Raw genomic sequence first — 15486 nt, 5'->3', positions numbered from 1 at the left:
AACCACCACCTCCCTCTTATCACATAGTTTTTCATTTCTTTTTTTGTGGTGAGAAAATTTAAGATCCATTCTGTTAGCAACAGTCAAGTATATGATATGGTATTATTAGCCATAATCATCATGCTGGACACTGAATTTTCAAACTTGCTACTTTTATAACTAGGAAATTGTACACTTTGACCAATATCACCCCATTTCCCCCAGCCCATGGTAAATACCACTCTGCAGTCTTTTTCTCTGAGTTAGACTCTTTTAGATTCCACATGAAATTGGTCATTGCATGCTCTTTTGGGTGTCATCCTTGCGCAGGACCCATGCTAATCTTCCCTGTATCATTACAATTTTAGTATATGTGCTGCCGAAGCGAGCACTGCATGCTCTTTTGGAATAAGTGCTTGGTCACTCAGTGACTTATTTGGACAGGATAATGGCCACTTTGACGTAGAAATTCCAGTCTATTGGTGACAAAGCTGTTTTCACCTTGTCATTGTGTATCTTGGACTTGGTTTTACCTAGCAAAGTCAGGGACATATTTAGTGGATGCTAAGTTTCTTCACCCTAAAGAGATGGAGGGCTGACGCATCATTAGATCGTGGGAAGTTGTGGGGGAGGGACCTTCATAGGTTTCTTCCTTCTGGGGACGTACTGAAGGAAGAAACTATGAAGGAGTTAGAAAGAAGGGTGCGTAGAACTTAGGGCTGCCAATCTAGAGATTGTTTACTGTGGATCTTGGATATAGAAGGGGAGAGACAAAACCAGGACAATTCAGCTTGGTGGAATTGATTTTGGGGACCCCTATAAATGAAGAGTGGCATAAAAGTGAGGTGGAGGGAGCTATTTGGAGCCTGGGATGGTTCTTATGGGAGGCTGTGATAAGATGGAACCCTAAGCAGGAGGGAAGGGGGCTGCCAGCTTACCTCTCTGCCTCGATCTACTTTTGGCCCTTGGGGCCAGTTCTAAAGTACGATGGTACCTGAACCGGGTCTAGGTCCTTGCCAACTCCCAGTCCTCCTGACCCATCCGTTTAATCCCTAGAGGCATCAGAGAGGCAAGCCCAGACACATGAATTGCCAATTTACTCATGGAAATGACTTGGACAAACAGAATTTTTATTTTCCTGTTAGTTCATGGGGTGGGGGAAAAAGCTGCCCAGCGGAGTATGAAGGACACAAGGGTTCCTGTTTCCTGCTGAGATTCCAGGAACCCTGGGAGGCCGCTGTGTCCTAAAATGCTCCCAAATGGCCACGATCCCTGGTTCCCTCTCATTCTGTATTGGGTAGAATTCCACTCTCTTCCCCTCTTCTGAGTTGGCAACAAGGAAGGAACCAGCTGGGTACATGGAGGGATTTTGCTTCCTTAGTAACTCAGAGATACTTAGAAGCGAAGGGGCTTACGTGGGTGTCATTCCACCCATATATGTCAGACTGGCAGTGAGAGGGGAGGAGGTAGGGGGAGAGGCTACGTCTTGATTCGGGCTTTACCATTTGCTATAAGTTTGTGATTCTGTTTTCTGGATACATGCTATGGTTGGGTATTTATAGATACATCTATCTTAAGGCTAGGGCTTCCCTGGTGTCTTAGATGGTAAAGAATCTGCCTGCCATGTGGGAGACTCAGGTTCAATCTCTGAGTTGGGAAGCTCCCCTGGAGGAGGGCATGGCAACCCACTCCAGTATTCTTGCCTGGAGAATCCCTATGGACAGAGGAGCCTGGTGGGCTATAGTCCATGAGATCACAAAGAGTCAGACATGACTGAAGCAATTTAGCAGGCAAGCACATGTCAAGGCTGGGAGTCTCTCATTCTCCAAACTTCTTTAATTTAATCTCCTTCTATGACATGAAAAATAACATATGGAAGTCGAGCTCCCACCCCTAAATACCACTGGAGCCCCAAAGGCTTCTGGTCTCACAATCACTCTCCCTATGATTTCCTTTTCCTGCAGAACTGCTGGTCTCATTGGCATCTTGTTCTCGGTAGCTCTTCTGTTGGCTTTCAATTTCCCCAAATGCAAGTCTTAGTTCCCTTTCTCTGAGTTCCAGCCCCCACTCCAGCATCACCAGCATGAAGCTATTGTGTGAGACAGGCTCTTGCTGAAGGTTTGTGTTGACATCACAGGATGAAAAACAATTTTTTGAGGATGAATCACCCACAGTGTATGCTCTTGGGCGATGTGGGACACAATTTCCCACTAACCTCCTCCTCTAGCCTCTCTTTCTCCCACAACACTTCTCTTCCTGGCTCCCCACTGCCCTGGGCTCTTGGCTTTCAGCCCCCTGCCCCATAATTATTTTCACATTTTCTCCTCACTCATTCAGGAAACAAGTGTTTGTCGATACGTAGATATTAAGAAGAGGTGGCAAGAGTACACAGAAGAACTGTACAAAAAAGATCTTCACGACCCAGATAATCACGATGGTGTGATTACTCGCCTAGAGCCAGACATCCTGGAATGTGAAGTCAAGTGGGCCTTAGAAAGCATCACTACAAACAAAGCTAGTGGAGGTGATCGAATTCCAGTTGAGCTGTGTCAAATCCTGAAAGATGATGCTGTGAAAGTGCTGCACTCAATATGCCAGCAAATTTGGAAAACTCAGCAGTGACCACAGGACTGGAAAAGGTCAGTTTTCATTCCAATCTGAAAGAATGCTCAAATTACCACACAATTGCACTCATCTCACACACTAGTAAAGTAATGCTTAAAATTCTCCAAGCCAGGCTTCAGCAATACATGAACCATGAACTTCCAGATGTTCAAGCTGGTTTTAGAAAAGGCAGAGGAACCAGAGATCAAATTGTCAACATCCGCTGGATCATCGAAAAAGCAAGAGAGTTCCAGAAAAACATCTATTTCTGCTTTATTGACTATGCCAAAGCCTTTGGCTGTGTGGATCACAATAAACTGTGGAAAATTCTTAAAGAGATGGGAATACTAGACCACCTGGCCTGCCTCTTGAGAAACCTATATGCAGGTCAGGAAGCAACAGTTAGAACTGGACATGGAGCTACACACTGGTTCCAAATAGGAAAAGGAGTATGTCAAGGCTGTATATTGTCACCCTGCTTATTTAACTTATATGCAGAGTACATAATGAGAAACGCTGGGCTGGAAGAAGCACAAGCTGGAATCAAGATTGCCGGGAGAAATATCAATAACCTCAGATATGCAGATGACACCACCCTTATGGCAGAAAGTGAAGAGGAACTAAAAAGCCTCTTGATGAAAGTGAAAGAGGAGAGTGAAAAAATTGGCTTAATGCTTAGCATTCAGAAAACTAAGATCATGGCATCTGGTCCTATCACTTCATGGGAAATAGATGGGGAAACAGTGGAAACAGTGTTAGACTTTATTTTTGGGGGCTCCAAAATCACTGCAGATGGTGATTGCAGCCATGAAATTAAAAGACGCTTACTCCTTGGAAGGAAAGTTATGACCAACTTAGATAGCACATTAAAAAGCAGAGACATTACTTTGCCAACAAAGGTCCGTCTAATCAAGGCTATGGTTTTCCCAGTGGTCATGTATGGATGTGAGAGTTGGACTGTGAAGAAAGCTGAGTGCCGAAAAATTGATGCTTTTGAACTGTGGTGTTGGAGAAGACTCTTGAGAGTCCCTTGGACTGCAAGGAGATCCAACCAGTCCATCCTAAAGGAGATCAGTCCTGGGTGTTCATTGGAAGGACTGATGCTGAAGCTGAAACTCCAATACTTTGGCCACCTCATGTGAAGAGTTGACTCATTGGAAAAGACCCTGATGCTGGGAGGGATTGGGGGCAGGAGGAGAAGGGGACGACAGAGGATGAGATAGCTCGATGGCATCACCGACTGGATGGACATGAGTTTGAGTAAACTGCGGGAGTTGGTGATGGACAGGGAGGCCTGGCGTGCTGCAATTCATGGGGTCGCAAAGAGTCAGACACGACTGAGCGACTGAACTGAACTGACAGTGCTGCAGGCAACAGGCACCATTCTGCACACGGGTGAGTTTAGTTCTTTCTGTCTTGTTGCTCAGGGGAAACTCGACTTTCTGATAAAAGGCCTGTCAGAGGTTCTCAGAATGTATTTTTAAGCAACAAAACAGAACAGTACAAACAACAATCCATCTACTCCTAGATGAAAGTTTTACTCTTCTAGAAGATGGGTGCTCGGTCTCTCAGTGGTGTCCGACTCTCGGCAACCCCATGACTGTAGCCCTTCCAGCTCCTCTGTCCCTGGAATTTTCCAGATGAGAATGCTGGAGTGGGTTGCCACTTCCTACTCCAATGGATCATCCTGGTCCAGGAATCGAGGCTGTAGTTATTTTTATTGTGAAGTTTTCTTACTCTCTGGGGCATTAGGTGTAGTGTGCCAGTGTGTGTATGTGTGTGTGTGCATGTGTATGCTCGAGTGAAGGGCTGGAGAGAATAGGGAGGGTCCTATTGCAGGGTGAGGAGACCCCCTAGGCAGTATAGACAATCTGTGTTCACAACAAGGTTCTGACGTTGAGCCTCAGAGCCTCCCTGCCACCCTCTCTCTCAGGCTCCCCATGAGTGCCCTGTTCTCTGGCTGACACCTCCCAGGGACCAGTGCTGCCGAGTTGACCCTGTGTGGAAAGGAGGGGGGTCTCCTGGCAGTCAAAGGGGAGGAGACGGTGACATTGGAGAGCTCCTGGGTGGAGGGGTGTGAGTTCTCCAGGTGGGGGCGGATTTCTGCCTGTCCTTTCAGGGCAGCTGGAGGTCAGCTATTAGGGAGGCAGGAAGGTAGACGGGATGGTCTATGAGCTGTGGCTTTAGTTTGCCACTGGAAGGTCAGGACCCTGTGTATGAGGTAGCAAAGCCCAGCTTCTAGGGTAGAGTGGCTGGGCTTGGATTCCCATTCTGCCCTTATTTGCTGAGTGGCCTTGAGGAGATGCTGAGCTCTTGAGTCTGCAAGAAAGGTATGACCGCGTTCTCACCCTCTGATCTTGATTAAAGTTCAGTGGAGTGAACACTCTAGCCTGTAATGTAAGAGGGAAGGCCAGAAGGGACCGATGAGGGTCTGTGATGGCCCAAGGACAGCGGGTGTGGGCAGAGTGCGCGCGGTAGCTAAACACTGCAGAGTCCCCAAGGACAGGATGAGGGAAGACAGACAGAGAGGGGGGTGCTGCAGCCTGTGTGTGGGTTTACTGCAGGGGGCCAGCTGGTGTGCACACGTGTGCATGTGTCTGAGAATGTCTGTGCATCTTACGTGCTTGGGAGTGTTGTGTCTGTGTGTGCACTGTGAGTATGTGGCATGTGTGTACTGTGTATCTGTTTTGTTTGTGAACTTGTGCACACGCTGTGTTCGGTGTAATTCAGCTTAATAATTTAATTGAATTGTAACGTCCCAGAGTTAGTCTTGGGGAAAGGAGTGCCTCAAGGAGCAGGACAGAGGATGAGACCTGAAGGAAGCATGTAAACAGCTCAAGGGAGCCTGCAGAGAGGGCCAGGAGGTCCATTTGCGTGGATTCCCAGCTCTCTGCTGCCCCCCCATCCCATTTTCCTGGGGGGCATTCTAAGCTTAGGGCTGGGAGCCCTCTGGGTTGTCTATTAAGGGGAGATGGGGTCCCCAGGTGACTTGCAAACTTCTTGCACAAGTTCGGTCTCTACTGCTGCCCCCGCCCGCCCCACCTCCCCAGCCTACTTTCACTGTGACTTTGGGAGAATGAAGTGGGGCAACATCAGTGCCAAAGTAAATGCCAAGCTGGTGCTGGCAGGAACCCTGGGGAACACTTGACAAAGCACAGAGTCAATGCCCTCATAGCAGCAGGAGCTGGATCAATGGATTTAGGGTCAGGGGAAAGAAGAAGGAGAAAGGAAACTGAAGGACGGGTCTTTTGGCTACGTGGTCTGACCCTGTCAAGGTTACTGAGGGTGGTTTTCCTGTCTCACGGCTGAGGCCCTGGTGTCAGACTCTCAGGTTTGTGGGTGAGGATTTTGGAACTGGTAGTACCCACTCCGGAGAAGGCAATGGCACCCCACTCCAGTACTCTTGCCTGGAAAATCCCATGGACGGGGGAGCCTGGTGGGCTGCAGTCCATGGGGTCGCTAAAAGCCGGACACGACTGAGCGACTTCACTTTCACTTTTCACTTTCATACATTGGAGAAGGAAATGGCAACCCACTCCAGTGTTCTTGCCTGGAGGATCCCAGGGACGGGGGAGCCTGGGGGGCTGCCGTCTATGGGGTCGCACAGAGTCGGACACGACTGAAGCGACTCAGCAGCAGCAGCAGCAGCAGTACCTGCTCATGGCAAGGGGCATTTGAATGAGTCAGGGCAGAGGGAAGAGCAGGGTTTGGTAGGCGGGTGGGCAGAGATACAAAGAGACAGAGACACCTGCAAAGCAAGATAGGAAGAGAGAGACCAGTAGGGACAGGGAGAGGCTGGAGAGGGAGAAAGTTAAGAGACTTCCAGAGTGAGAGACTCAAAGAGAGAGAAGAAAAGGTCTGTCCTTAGAACAGGTGAGGAAGAAGTGTGCAAAGGAGCTTTCTCTGAGTCACCTTATATAACATCCCCTAATCATGGCAGTGTTTCATTAGAATTGCCATCCCATGGTGAATGCCAATATCAAAAGTCCTATACTTTCCCAGACAGACTTATCAGAGGCTGTTCTCTGCATACTGATTTTTTAATAGCACTAATATTCCAGTTTAAAGGGAGTCTCCTTGCATGTCTCTGATATGATGTATTGTTTATGATACTGATGACTGAACTGATTCATTACTTTGAGCTTGAATCAGATAACACACATAGTTTCCCCCTCTGAGAATATAAATTTCATCATTTAAGACATCATGAAATAAATTCATCACGGCACACACTCATCTATCCTGAGAAACTCCTTCTTCTTCACCTTTGGGTTCATGGAGCGAAGACCATGGTTGACCCTGGTGGCTGCAGCTTGGAAAGGCTTCCCAAGGTCCCTGGGCATTAGGATAGGACTGCATGTCAGCAGATAACCTTCCAAAGGCAATGGACTTTACCTGGCTGGAAGAGAAATTGAAGTTTGGATGGGGTGGCTTATTTTTCGGAGGGGTGTGACCCATCCTCTATCCCCAGGAGCAAATGGTCTGAGGTTTCAGGGAGATGCCTGCCTGCTCTGATGCCAGGAGCTGGACCGGCCGAGAGAGTGAGGCCATGAAGTCATTTTCGCTGGCTTAGGTTGAGGGTCAGAATGGAGCCCCAGGAGGGTTAGTAAGGGATGGCTGAGCATCAAGAAATGAAGGCCTGAGCCTGTGAGAGAGAACGGGGTCTGCGCATACCGGCCCCCTGTGTGTGATGTGGAGTGAGCCTCTGAATGTGGCATGTTCAGCAGGGCTCCTCCAGGTTCAGGACCTAAACAACTCCACTGTGCTCAGACGGACACCTGAGGCTGCCCCCCCTCCTCCTGGGAGCCACGGCTGAATCCCAGGGGCAAAATTCACTGACACTCACCTCCCCTCCTCCCTTTCATTGTTCTATGGTTAGTTTCTCAGGCTGTTACTCAACTGTGTAGCTTCCCTGCTTTAAATCCCCTCTTTAAAATCATCAGGTATATTTTTATTTTCCAGGTTGGGCCCTGAGAGGGATAGAGCAGCAGTCACACAGACAAGGTGCTTGTGGTCGTGGAGTTTGTATCCTGGTGGAGGGGGAGGGAGGCCCAGAATACAAACAAACACACACAGTATACTGAGAGGCAGTGATAACAGTGATGCAGGTTGGCAATGGAGACCTCCAGGCCGTGCATGGGGTAGTCAGGGAAGACCTCTTGGGTGAGTGAGCGAGTGAAGGTGGCCGGAGAGGGTGGGCAGAGGCCCCGAGGCTAGAGCATCCTGGCACGTCGGGGAACAGCAAGAAATCAGGTGGCAGAAGTCGAGTGAGCAAGAAGGGTAGTAGTGGGAGATGCAGAGAGGGAAGTAGTGGGGGCGGGCAGGTCATTTTGGGTCTTACTGACCACTGTGAGGACTTCTGGTTTTACTCTGAGTGACAGAGAAGGCCACAGGAGGATTTTGAGTGCAGAAGTGATATGATCTGACTTATTTTTTTTTAAATATTGAAGTATAGTTAATTTACAGTGTTGTGTTAGTTTCACATGTACACCAAAGTGATTCAGTTATACCTATTAATACATACATATTATATTTTTTTCAGATTCTTTTCCACTATAGGTTATTATTAGATATTGAGTATAGTTTCCTGTGGTATACAGTAGGTCCTTGTGGTTTACCTATTTTGCATAGAGTAGCATGAATATGTTAATCACATACTCCTAATTTACAGCCCCTCCTGCTTCCCTGCCACTCTACTCTCCTGTTTGGTAACCATAAATTTATTTTCTACATGATCCGACTTATACCTGAAAAGGATCATTTTGGCTGCTGGATGGAGAATAGGCTGTAGAAGCAGAGAGACCCATTCATCAACCATGATTGCTTTGTGTTACAGAAAACCCAAGATAGGCTTATTTTTTATACTACAAAAATCCAGAGGCACACAGCTTATGGCTAGTAGGGTAGTCCCACAAAGTGATTAAGGACTCAGGTTTCTTCTATATTTTTGCTTCGCTGTCCTGAGTGTCTGGCTTCCACCCTCCATGGACACTTCATGTTCTATAATGAACACTGCATGTTCTATAATGAGGCTGCCGCCATGGAGCACTCTGAAGGCAGCAGGAGGAGGGAGGATGAGGAAGGGCTAGCTCATTCTCCTTCCATAAGTCTTCCCAGCAGTCTGTGCAACACCTCTGATTATGTGGCCAGAACTGAGCCACGTGGCCACACCTAGCTTCTAGGGCAGCTGGGAAATAGTTTCCCTATTGCATGTATTGTCCAGGTTTTTGTCACCAAGGAAGAAGGCGAAGATGACATTGGGGGCTCATTAGTCTCCTCCACCACACAATTAAAAAGATGTTGCAATAATCCAGGGGAGGGGAGGATGTTGGCTTGTACCAGGTGGTATTGAAGGAAATGGTTGGTGGTGCTCAGATTCTATAGTGTTTTCTTGGTAAATGTGACAAAATTTGCGGGAAAATTATTAGTTGTCACTCACACAAGAGAGCAGTCCAGGATGATACCAGCTTTGAGCAGCTATAAGAATGGGAATTTCTATGGACTGAATTGAGGAAGACCTCTGAAGGAACCCAGTTGGTAAGGATGGCTTCAGAAATCATGAGTGCTGTCCCAGCCACTTTAAGTTTGAAAGGCTCATTAGACATTCTGATGGAGCTTTCAGGAGGCAGTTTGATATGTAAGGCTGGAGTTCAGAGAATGTTTCTGGGCTGGCTAATATTTAAGGCTAAGAGATTGGATGAGATCATCATAAACATGCGTAGAGAGAGAGAGAGGAGGATGAGATCAGAAAGATGGGAGGAATCGACAAAGGAGACAGGGCAACCTTGTCCCGTGAGGAGGCAGGAGAACCAAGAGTGAGGTGGCCCGGAAGCCTCGGAGACACAGTGTCTCAAGGAGGCTGTGATGATGAGCTGCATCATATGCTTTGATGGGTCAAGGAAGACAAAGTGAAGTTTAATGAATCAAAAGGTGACCTACGGTCTTGACAAGAGCCTTTCCAGAGTATTTGTTAGGGGCCTAGAGTGAGCTTAGAGGTGAATGAGGGACAGGACTATAGAGCAGATATTCTGAAAGTTCCCTCCACTATAAAAAACATAGAACCTACATAGATCAGTTTAAAAAAAACAAAAACCTAAAAACCAAAACTGCATTACTGAGTTTGCAAGAAGTCAAGGAGCTCTTCAAGAGGAAAAAAATCCTCAAAAATCCATGAGTTAAGACCAGACTGGTGACCAGCTGCTCTTACTTGGCAAGGAAATTCAGGAGAATCTGAAGGTTCAAAATTCTTGGTCTTAACTATGTCTGCTCAATACCCTCACAGCAAGATCCTACTTCTAACTTCTGTGTGAGAGACCTAGAGGGTGAAACATTCAGTTGGTGTTGCAACTTCGAAAGTTTTCCAATCAGACCCTTCCTGAGGTCCTCAGATCAATTTTCTCTGTGACTCCAGGGAATGGGTGTCTGTGCTTAATCACTAAGTTATGCCCAGCTCTTTGTGACCCAGTGGACTGTAGCCCACCAGGCTCCTCTGTCCATGGGATTCTCCAGGCAAGAATACTGGAATAGGTAGCCATTTCCATCTCTAGGGGATCTTCCTGTCCAGGGATCGAACCTGTGTCTCCTGCTTGGCAGGGGGATATTTTATCACGGGGCCAACTCAGAAGCCCTCAGGGAATGGGAGACTCCCTCACAGTTGCCATGAAGGCTTCTTCTCTGTAAAAACACCAAATGGTGGCTGACGCTGGTGCTGAGGGAGGCCCAGAGGCCCTTAGGGCCCTGGAATGGGAGGCCTCAGTGGCTTCAGTGGAGGCTTTCGCTGCGGTATCTGAGACAGGGATTGGGCCAGGGCCGAGGCTGTGGAGCCTGAGGCTGCGGTCTTGCCTAGGCAAGACCAAGGACGAGTGGCTCCCCATCACCAAACTGGGCTGCCTGATCAGGGATGTGAAGATCAAATCCTTGGAGGAGATATATCTCATCTCTCTGCCAATCGAGGAATCTGAGATAATTGATGTTCTCCTGGGAGCATCCCTCGAGGATGAGTTTTGAAGATTATGCCTGTGCAAAAGCAGATGCTTTTGCTGTCCAGGGACCAGGTTCAAGGCATTTGTTTCCATCAGGGATTGCAATGGTCACATTGGTTTGGGTGTCAAGTGCTCTAAGACGATAGCCACTGCCTTTCGTGGGGCTATCATTCTTGCCAAGCTCTTCATTGTCCCTGTGCCGTGAAGCTACTGGGGGAATAAGATCTGCAGGTCCCTCATTGGCCAGGTGACTGGCCACTGTGGTTCTGTGCTGGTGCGCCTCATCCCTGCCCCCAGGGGCACTGGCATCATCTCAGCCCCTGTGCCCAAGAAGTTCCTTGGTGATGGCCATAACTGATCACCGCTGCACCTCTGCCAGGGGGTGCCCTGTCACCCTGGGCAACTTCGCCAAGGCCACTTTTGATGCCATTTCTTAGAACGACAGTTATCTCACCCCTGATCTCTCTAAAGATTATGGTGTTCATTGAGTCTGCCTATCAGGAATTCACTGACCATCTTACAAAGATCCACCCCAGAGTTCCCCTGCAGAGGACCCAGGCTCCAGCTAAAGCCACCACATAGTTTTATATGATAGAAAATTACCGTAATGGAGCTCATTAAAAATGAAGTTGCTGTGAAAAACTTCACCACTTCACCTGTCTGTCTGTCTCCCAACTCTTGACCCAGGGTTCGAATCCCTGTCTCCTGAGTCTGCCTGCACTGCAGGAGGAGTCTTTACTGCTAAGCCACCAGGGAAGCCCCCCCACACTCCCTTAAGTCTCAGTTCTAAGAGTGCAAGAAGAAACCAGGTGACTGTGATACTTATAAAATACCACTGTTGTTATGGCGACTAAGTGCCAAAGACACTGGATTCCCTGAGGCCTTCTTGTTTTCCACCTGCCCTTTGTCCCAGGTTACCTCTCATGATAATTTGAGTAACGTGAAGCCGTGAGTGAAATACATGGATTACTAATGTCTCAGTTCCTCACAGCAAAGAAAGCCATCCTGCCTTCTGTGGAGAAAACCACTAGCCCTGAGTAACTTTACCAGGCCAGATGCATAAGAGAGTAATACATAGAAAAATGGTAGCTGGAATTCAGTGGGTGAAATAATCATGCAATAAAGGATATAATAATAATATCATTTATATATAATATCATATATATAAGTAAAATTAACTTTTCATCTAGAAGAAAGTTGTTTCTAACCTTGTTTATGTATAAAATATATTCCATATAGCCTGAAAATCTAAAACCAAAAAGAAACAAAAAGGTTAAATAAACATTTAGGAGATTAGGAAAATATCTTGGGGGTGGAACCTTCTTACATAGGAATTAAAACAAGATAAACGAAAAAAAGAAAAAAAGCACTGATGATTCTATACAAATTTAAAAGATACTACAGATGTCCGCAGGAGATGGCAAGAGTGAACATCAACATATTAGGAATCAGTGAACTAAAATGGACCAGAATGGGTGAATTTAATTCAGATGGCCATTACATCTACTACTCTGGGCAAGAATGCCTTAGAAGAAATGGAGCACCTCTCACAGTCAACAAAAGTCCTAAAGGCAAGTGCTTGGGTGCAGTCTCAAAAAAGACGGAATGATCTCTGTTCGTTTCCAAGGCAAATCATTCAATACCACAGTTATCCAAGTCTATGCCCCAACCACTAATTCGAAGAAGCTGAAGTTGAATGGTCCTACGATGATCTACAAGACCTTCTAGAATCAACACCAAAAAAAAAGTGTCCTTTTCATCATAGGGGACTTGAATGCAAAAGTATGAAGTCAAGAGATACCTGGAGTAACAGGCAAGTTTGGCCTTGGAGTACAAAATGAAGCAGGGCAAAGTCTAACAGAGTTTTGCCAAGAGAACACACTGGTCACAGCAAACACCCTCTTCCAACAACACAAGAGAAGACTCTACACATAAACATTGCCAGATGGTCAATACTGAAATCAGATTGATTATATTCTTTGCAGCCAAAGATGAAGAAGCTCTATACAGTCAGCAAAAACAAGACCTGGAGCTGACTGTGGCTCAGATCATGAACTCCTTATTGCCAAATTCAGACTTAAATTGAAGAAAGTAGGGAAAACCACTAGACCATTCAGGTATGACCTAAATCAAATCCCTTGAAAGTGATAAATAGATTCAAGGGATTAGAACTGATAGAAAGGGTGCCTGAAGAACTATGGACGGAGGTTCATGACATTGTACAGGAGGCGGTGATCAAGACCATTCCCAAGAAAAAGAAATGCACAAAAGGGAAAATGATTGCCCGAGGAGGCCCTACAAATAGCTGAGAAAACAAGAGAAGCGAAAGGCAAATGAAAAAAGGAAAGATATACCCATCTGAATGCAGAGTTACAAAGAATAGCAAGGAGAGATAAGAAAGCCTTCCTCAGTGATCAATGCAAAGAAATAGAGGAAAACAATAGAATGGGAAAGACTAGAGATCTCTTCAAGAAAATTAGAGATAACAAGGGAACATTTCTAGAAAAAATGGGCACAATTAAGGACAGAAGTGGTATGGACTTAACAGAAGCACAAGATATTAAGAACAGGTGGCAAGAATACAGAAAAGAACTACACAAAAAAAGATCTTCATGACCCAGATAACCACAATGGTATGATCACTCACCTAGAGCCAGACATCCTGGAGTCCGAAGTCAAGTGGGCCTTAGGAAGCATCACTACAAACAAAGCTAGTGGAGGTGAGGAAATTCCAGCTGATCTACTTCAAATCCTAAAAGATGATTCTGTGAAAGTGCTGCACTCATTATGTCAGCAAATTTGGAAAACTCAGCAGTGGCCACAGGACTGGAAAAGGTCAGTTTTCATTCCAATCCCAAAGAAAGGCAATGCCAAAGAATATTCAAACTACTGCACAATTGCACTCATCTCTAGCACTCACACTAGCAAAGTAATACTTAAAATTCTCCAAGCAAGGTTTCAGCAGTACGTGAACTGAGAACTTTCAGATGTTCAAGCTGGACTTAGAAAAGGCAGAGGAACCAGAGATCAAATTGGCAACATCTGTTGGATCATAGAAAAAGCAAGAGAATTCCAGAAAAACATTTACTTCTGCTTCATTGACTATACGAAAGCCTTTGACTGTGTGGATCACAACAAACTGTGGAAATTTCTTAAAGAAATGGGAATACCAAACCACCTGACCTGCTTCCTGAGAAATCTGTATGTGGGTCAAGAAGCAACAGTTAGAACTGGACATGGAACAACAGACTGGTTCTAAATTGGAAAAGGGTATGTCAAGGCTGTATATTGTCACCCTGCTTATTTAACTCATATGCAGAGTACATCATGCGAAATGCTGGGCTAGTTGAGGCACAAGCTGGAATCAAGATTGCAGGGAGAAATATCAATAACCCTAGGTATGCAGATGACACCACCCTTATGGCAGAAAGTGAAGAGGAACTGAAGAGCCTCTTTTTTTTTTTCAAGGAGAAAAATAAAGTTTTATTTGTACAACTTGATAAATAATTCTCACCCCATACAATTCACACAAAGTGCACAATTTGGTGGTTTTTAGTGTAGTCACAGAGTAATACCTCCATTACCACAAAATCAATTCTATAACATTTTCATCTCCCTCCCCAAAACCCCAGATTCATTAACAGCAACTCCCACTTCTCCCACTGAAGAGCCTCTTGATGAAACTGAAAGAGGAGAGTGAAAAAGCTGTCTTAAAACTCAATATTCAGAAACTAAGATCATGGTATCTGGTCCTATCACTTCATAGCAAATAGATGGTGAAACAATGGAAACAGTGACAGACTTTATTTTCTTGGGCTCCAAAATCACTGCAAATGGTGACTGCAGCCATGAAATTAAAAGATGCTTGCTCCTTGGAAGAAAAGCTGTGACTAACCTAGACAGCATGTTAAAAAGCAGAGACATTACTTTGCAACAAAGGTCCATCTAGTCAAAGCTATGGTTTTTCCAGTGTTCGTGTATGGATGTGAGAGTTGGACCATAAAGAAAGCTGAGAGATGAAGGATTGATGCTTTTGAACTGTGGTGTTGGAGAAGACCCTTGAGAGTCCCTTGGACTGCAAGGAGATCCACCCAGTCCATCCTAAAGGAAATAAGGCCCAAATAGTCATTGGAAGGACTGACACTGAAGCTGAGCTCCAGTACTTTGGCCACCTGATGCGAAGAACTGACTCACTGAAAAAGACCCTGGTGCTGGGAAAGATTGAAGGTGGGAGGAGAAGTGGATGACAGAGGATGAGATGGTTGGATGGCATCACTGACTCAATGGACATGAGTTTGAGTAAGCTCTGGGTGTTGGTGATGGACAGGGAAGCCTGGTGTGCTGCAGTCCATGGGGCTGCAAAGAGTCAGATTTGACTGAGTGACTGAACAAACTGAACTGAGGACAATTAACATCATAAACAGAAAGGCTAAGAAGAATTGATGAGATAACTAGATAGGAAGGAAATAGAGAAAAATGAAAAAAAATTAATTACTCTCTTCAGAAAATGTTGAGATGATATCATATTCATAAATCAATCATAGACAAAGAAGTTCTTATAAATTAAGAAGTCACTTACCAAAAGAAATTTCCAAATACTGTTAGACATGGCTGTAAATACACCATTAACTGGAAAATCAAGGTATGCTCCCATAGTGTAGACCAAAACAACAAGGAGATAGAAATTATGAAAATGAAGATAAGAGATATGAAGGATAAGTCCAAGAGATCACATACATATTTAAGAGGTGGTGAAAAGAATAAGTCAGAATATTAAGAGGAGGAGGCATTAATGAAGGAGGAATAGAAAAACTTCAGAAGAAAAGATACACCTATTTTTTTAGCTTATTTTATTTTATTTTTAATCTTTTAAAATTTATTTATTTTAATTGGAGGCTAATTACTTTTCAATATGGTAGTG

At 45.4% G+C, this 15486-nt stretch overlaps 1 non-coding gene and 1 pseudogene across 1 annotated transcript; one reads left to right on the top strand and one right to left on the bottom strand.

The window, feature by feature from the left end:
- Positions 1-264: 264 nt before the first annotated feature.
- Positions 265-371, bottom strand: LOC139031005 (U6 spliceosomal RNA). The gene has a single exon (XR_011483435.1). It is a non-coding gene; the product is annotated as a U6 spliceosomal RNA (small nuclear RNA).
- Positions 372-9498: 9127 nt separating this feature from the next.
- Positions 9499-14014, top strand: LOC110152461 (small ribosomal subunit protein uS5 pseudogene; annotated as a pseudogene).
- Positions 14015-15486: the final 1472 nt, after the last annotated feature.

Source organism: Odocoileus virginianus, chromosome 24, assembly GCF_023699985.2.
Source record: "Odocoileus virginianus isolate 20LAN1187 ecotype Illinois chromosome 24, Ovbor_1.2, whole genome shotgun sequence".
NCBI classification, from domain to species: Eukaryota; Metazoa; Chordata; class Mammalia; order Artiodactyla; family Cervidae; genus Odocoileus; species Odocoileus virginianus.
The sequence above is the reverse complement of the archived record's forward strand: the minus strand, read 5'-3'. Positions and strand labels throughout refer to the sequence as shown.